This window comes from Sinohyriopsis cumingii, chromosome 3 (genome assembly GCF_028554795.1).
Source record: "Sinohyriopsis cumingii isolate HCF-2022 chromosome 3, ASM2855479v2, whole genome shotgun sequence".
NCBI lineage: Eukaryota > Metazoa > Mollusca > Bivalvia > Unionida > Unionidae > Sinohyriopsis > Sinohyriopsis cumingii.
Window position 1 is genome coordinate 20494415 of NC_142963.1, and position 6510 is coordinate 20500924.

Genomic DNA, 6510 nt, shown 5'->3' on the forward strand with positions numbered 1-6510 from the left:
AACCCCTCCCAAAAATCTGTTTAGTTGGCCTACTTTTGGAGGTCTTGACCAATAGAGCTAAAACATTCGCTACATTCATCAAAACTTAAAGACGCTTCATAAGTAATGGGTGATTGGTCAGAGAATCCACTTTTTCTTGCAACATATTATATAAATTGTTTTTCTTTTTCTCATACCTTAACTAGCTTATTCCGTTCATTTTCTAAGGTCACTAGCACATTAATCAATTTATCAATCTGTTCATATTTATGTAGCTGAAAATGCATATAACATATGTGAAGTTTCTTTGATAAATCGATATGATACACTCAATATATTTCTGCCACATACTTAATATCCCAGTCGTTTGGTAGTTTAATACCATTATTAGAGACCGCAATAAATTTCTTCTAAATATTCTTAGCGTCAATCTGATTTTTGTCATTATATACCACAGTCTTTCTTTAATGTATTCGCTCTTACATATTTCTTTGCCAGTTAAAGATTTTCATACCGAGAAAATTATCAGCGAGTACAAGTTCCATGCTTTATACTATACCTCACTGTGTACAGAAAAATCAACAGGTATCCTCTGTGCCGTATTGTTACAGTGTGTATTACAGACCTGACTGCAAAGCCTCAGTGTAACACTACTATTTCCTTGCGAGTCACCACTGTGATCTATTTTTATATTGATGAAAACACATTACATATACAAAGAGAGAACGAAGCTTATACTTGACAAAAACGTGATTACGGGAAAATATATGGTCTACATTTTATTTCTCATTAATACATAAAGTAGTCACACTGCTGCGCAGTTTAACAGTAGTTAGATTGCCAAAATGCCAACAGCATCGCAGTAGATCATTGGCAATCTCCAAAACGAACTCGAACAAAACAATTTTTTTCACTATGCTTTATGAGTCATCGGTCTGGCAGTATGAATGAAATCTGGCGGTAAGAATGCTGTATGTTGGTAAGAATGAGAGCTGATGGTAAGAGTGAGGTCTTCAGATAAGAATGATGTGTGATTAGTTAATTAGGAGTGTTACTTATCCTTATTTCTGCATCTAAAAGACTTGAAGAACTAACCCCAATTTTTGAAAAATGGATGTAAAGAAGCGCATCCTTGATTTTAATTGTATATTATTTTTGCAAAACTTAACATTTACATTTACATATAGTATCCTATAACGTTGTAATATCAGTGATTGATCCAAAATTTTCGCTTGATGGATCGTAAGATCCATCAAACGAAAATTTTGGATACAACAATACTAGAGGTCTGTGGGACGGAACTGCCGGCTCGCTCGGCCCTCCGCTGGAACTGACATTGAATATTTCTGTCTTAATATTCTGATCTAGGAAAAGAAGGAGACAACATCACCCCTACAAAAAACCCGCAAAAGTAGACAATAAGGTGACATTTATTGTTTATATATTGTTCTTCATTGAGTAATTTGTATTTCCTTCTGTCCGACGCCGTCCTAAATGTTTTACGTAGCCAGATTTAAATGCACTTAGTTTAAAACAAGCACAACCTGCCTCCCTAATATAAGATTTCCCATTTGTCAAGCAGCCAAAATCATTGGCATTAGACTCTGAATAATTTGTAGACCAGTTATTGTCATTTTTGTTATAAATTAGCAATTAACACTTCTTTGTCACTGATGCTGTAATTTGATAATTTAATGATTTCGATGCCAAACACTCTAATGCACGTTGATATTGATGTGTATGCAACAAAGACTTACAAGATACTTTTAGGAAATAATCGACCTATACTGTAAATTGTAAATCATTTTCTCCCTTAACCGAGATAATATAAAATACGCCAGTTTTAGTCTACTATTCTTTTACGATTTCATCTAGCAATGTATATTAACTAATCTCACGTAACTCACAAACTACCGTATCATACTCGTTCATAAGAGTCCAACTGCAAACTGCACAGACGATCTGTTTCATAATAGGCCCGCATATCTGGGTCTGCAATTTGTTTTGGAGTAATCAGTAGAACAAGCAGCATAGACCCTGATCTTCAGGCGCATTATGTTACGGCAGATCAGGATCGTTTTTGTTTGCAGTTAGATTCAAGTTATAAGCTAGTGCATATGGTAGTTCAGTGGAACGTATATTATTCAGCTGATAGACACTTTGGGAACATTCCGAAATAACTGCATCTTGTTTAATGATGTAAGATGTTTTACTACCTAACATACCAACCATGTTTCACTAAGCAGTAATAGAATGCATAACACTGCGAATTCTTTATTTTGACAGGAATCAACTACGCGTTTACAATAAGTCAAATACTGATAGAGATATCTCGATTAACGTTACTTTCAGATTATACGATGGATGCTGCTCGCTCTTGAAACTACTAATAGTTCCCCACCAAGTCCATGTATAAAGTCTTTTTCATTATTATTATTATTATTATTATTATTATTATTATTAATTATTACTATTATATATATATATATATATATATATATATATATAGAGAGAGAGAGAGAGAGAGAGAGAGAGAGAGAGAGAGAGAAATTAAACAGTTTCAACCTCCTGTGCACCGCCATGACATGGTTCTCAAACAGTACACCGGTTAAAACCAGTATTAACATCCTGTTTCAGTGCTGTCCAGCCCGCGGCCCGCGGGCTGATTTTGAAAGTCCCGCCAGAGCTCGAGCAGCTATATAGTCGTTGCTTTTCAGTTTTCTGCTGCGGCCCTCGACTTCAAGAAAAATATGTTTCAGTGGCCCATGTTGTCAAAAAGGTTGGACAGCACTGTATTACATATTACGAGAACAGATCTAGGATACTGACACATTTCTAAAATGCGACATACACGCTCGAGACATGGAGGACATTCTAATTATTAAATTGTACAATTCGTGAACCCCAAAATAATTTGTAATACCATGAATTATGGCATAAAGCTGTATTGTAATGGACTCAACATTAGTGAATGGGGATTCATTAGGGACAATGGGACTTCAGTGTTAAATTTGGTCGTTTGTACCATCGGGACAATGGGAATTTAACATGGAACAATTTAACATGGGTGGGACTATAGCAGGACAAGGGAAAGTTGAACTTAGGTTGGGACTGTATAGGGACAATATGAATGGAACAGATGGGATGGACATTGGCAACTTCAAGGGGCTGGCCTCAATCGGGTGGAACAGTGGGAGAAACAAATCAACAACGCTTGGCAGGGCAGGACATAGTAAATACAATGAAACACATACGCAAAACAAAGACAAATACATACACATACACAACTATGGGAAAGAGAAGACATATTTTCGAGACAATATAGAGGCCCTAAAAATGGCCTTTGTTTGTTTTTCTTCTTTTCTCTAATGTCTTCTTTTTGTTTCTCTTGCTTCTATATTGTATATATTCTTCTTTTTCATCTCATCTTTATTCTCCTCCTCCAGTTTTTTCCTCTTTTCATTTTCCGCTTCCTTTTCTATTTTTTCGTTCCACTCCCTCATTCTTATCATTTCTTCTTCATCATTCTTCTCTTCTTTTTCTTGTCTCAACAATTCTCGTAATCTTTTTTAAATTACTGATCTCCATCTTGAGACGACGTAGACTCCATTCACCATACTCCATTCTCATTAAGAACTCTTCCGCCATTCCAATATCCACCGCCTCTTGTAATCAGTTCTACTCAAATGGTTTGTCGCGATTATTGAATATTCAATTCTGAATGACGCGAATGATGAACGCTATGCATTATTCAATTGAAGCACGGACGTGAAGGAAAACATCCCTTACAATAACTTCACATATTATTTACTATCCACACAGAAGGGAAGAAAAAACACCAAATATACTATCCACACACGGGAAGAGGAAAAGAAACCGAAAATACACTAACCACACACGGGAAGAGGAAAAAGCAAACAACCCCAAATCTACTATCCGCACACGTAATGGAGAAGAAAAAAAAAAACAACAACACAAACTATTATATCCATACAACGTACGCGCATGCATACAAACACACATACACACAAACGTATGCGAACGCATGCAAACACACAAACATATCAGAAAAGGAGTGAATGTTTATAATAACACTACTCATACAAATTTGCAGCTTGAATAGTTTCTTTTCTAGAGATTTATCTAGCCCTGAAAAGGGCTGTTTTTATGAACTGCAAATACACCTTTCTTAATGGTGGCACCTCCCTGGTCTGGCGCCACAGACACATCGCCGGCTCCAGTCCTGCATCCGATTTACATTTGTTCTTGGGAGCGCAGAGGCTGTTTGATTGGCTTCAACACCCCAATCATCCGTTTCTGGGATTCTGAAGACTTTCCTCCTTCTCCTATGCCACACCAGTGGATGATGAGGTTGTGGAAATGTGGTGCTGATAGTGGCTGAGGTACTGGTAGCGGTCATCGATGTGTCCTCACCTCAGGCTTCACCTCGCACAGATACCTTAGCATCAGGTGAGGCAAATTTCTTTCTTTCTCCTCTTCCTTCTTCTTTTTGTTTTCGCGTCCTTGTCCTCTTCTTCTAAGCTGGCTTTTTCGGCAATGGCATTCATAGCTAGCTCATCTAAAAGTCGCCAAGCATACTCCAGGTGCATTTGAAGATTCAATAAGTTTTGAGATTCTACTCATTTTTTTCTTCAAGTTGATGAATCACGATGGGTAACCAGACTGACGAACGCTTCACTTTATAATCTTGAAGCACCGACTTGAAGGAAAACATTCATCCTGATATCTAAACTTATAAGACTCATATCATCACTAAAATAATATGAAATGCCTAAAAGAAACACTTACTCTCTTTTATTACATATAAACACAAAAACATACACTATTTGACAAGACAGGAACCTAAGTGCTTATAGACACTTCTATTTTTCTGACATAAAACAAAGAAACGAAGTACTTATATACACACTTCTTATTTCTTAAACCTACACACAAACACAAATACACAAATGTGTTAGCAATTGGACTAGTACCTGTCTTTTTTTAGAGTATTGGGGTTTTCCTTTAAAAGGGCTGTTTTGTGGACGGGATGATGGAATCTTTTATCGTCTAAGACTGCGTTCCCGTCTTGCGCAACAATTTCCCACAGGATAAGGTCTACTTCTGTGGAATGAGAAGGAAAACTCTTTTGTGTCTACACGGCAGTCGACAAAACCTCTGTCTGGTTCCTGATGTTGCTGCTGACGTTATTACTCTCTCTGCTTTTGAAATCTGTACCACTCCGTCCATTCTTTTTTCTCCTTCTTGATTTTCTCTCTAAACACCTATTCAGTCAGGCCTTGGGCTATCGTTAACATCCTGATGTTCTCAGTCTCTTCAGGCTTGGGTACCAGGTTTCGCCTGACACAATGTAAATTCACGTAGGCTTCGTTCATTTTAGCTAAATTAGAAGGCATCTTCATATGTGGACTGGAGACTGCCTAGCTTTATATGGTTATAGCGCAGACGCAATAGAAAACATCCCTGCGGTTTTGCGGAGAGATAGAGACTCGTCAACGAGCATATATATTTATAAAAATTGAAAACAAACCATAGACACATTATTTCAAAGCACAACATATTTTATTCAAACAACAACTAATCATAAAACAATTTTTCAAACAAACAAACAAACAAACAAACTATTTTGACAAGGTTGACAACGTTGTGAAGTTAAATTAGACTTCCACGAAAAGAAGTCATTGAGCCACTGATGTACACTACGTTTCCTAGCTAACGACAAGCGATATCCATAATGGTCACAAAACCATCTATCTACTTTGTCATCGTTTCTAGGAGAGTGACGATCAAAATAAGCCATTGAATGTTCTAAAGAATATTGAAGACTGTGTTGATGAAGAAAATACACACAATATTGTCCACACACCATGGAATCTGTGCCTTGTAATTTCACATTATTGAATCGTGTCGTCTGGGCATTTCTTCTCATAAAGTCAGTGATAATCGTCTTCCAAAGGTGGCAATCCATACGAATCAAAATACTACACAACCCTCTTTAGGGAAGTAAATGGCTACACAGTCGGTACCTGGAAGATGACTGAAATCCGTGATGATGACTTATTCTTGATGCTCTTGAGGTTTGCGATGAGGCAGTACATATTTAGCCCACACCACAGGATTCCAAGAAGAAGAGTAGGAACTGTTTTTCAAAAGGTAATAAAGCTCCCTGGAATGCGTTGTATTTTGTTTTCTTTTTTTTCTTCTTGTTTTCTTTCCACAGTTAATGATAAGTCATCAATTCAATCCTGAATTTTTGCTTGAAAATCTCTAACAAGTAACCGTTGCTTCGCTTCGTCTCCCATCTCTGAGCCCTCTGGGCCAAGAGAGCTACTATGTGATGAATCTCCAGAGCAATCAATCGACGAGAGGAATGATCACGCAAGTCTTTATACCACTGATGCAACACTGCTTCTTCCGGGATGAGACCCCAAGCGTCCAGCGTCCTATTTTTCTATTTGACTCATTATCAGACATTTATCGTGTTGAAGTTGACTGGGATGATCGTTTTGA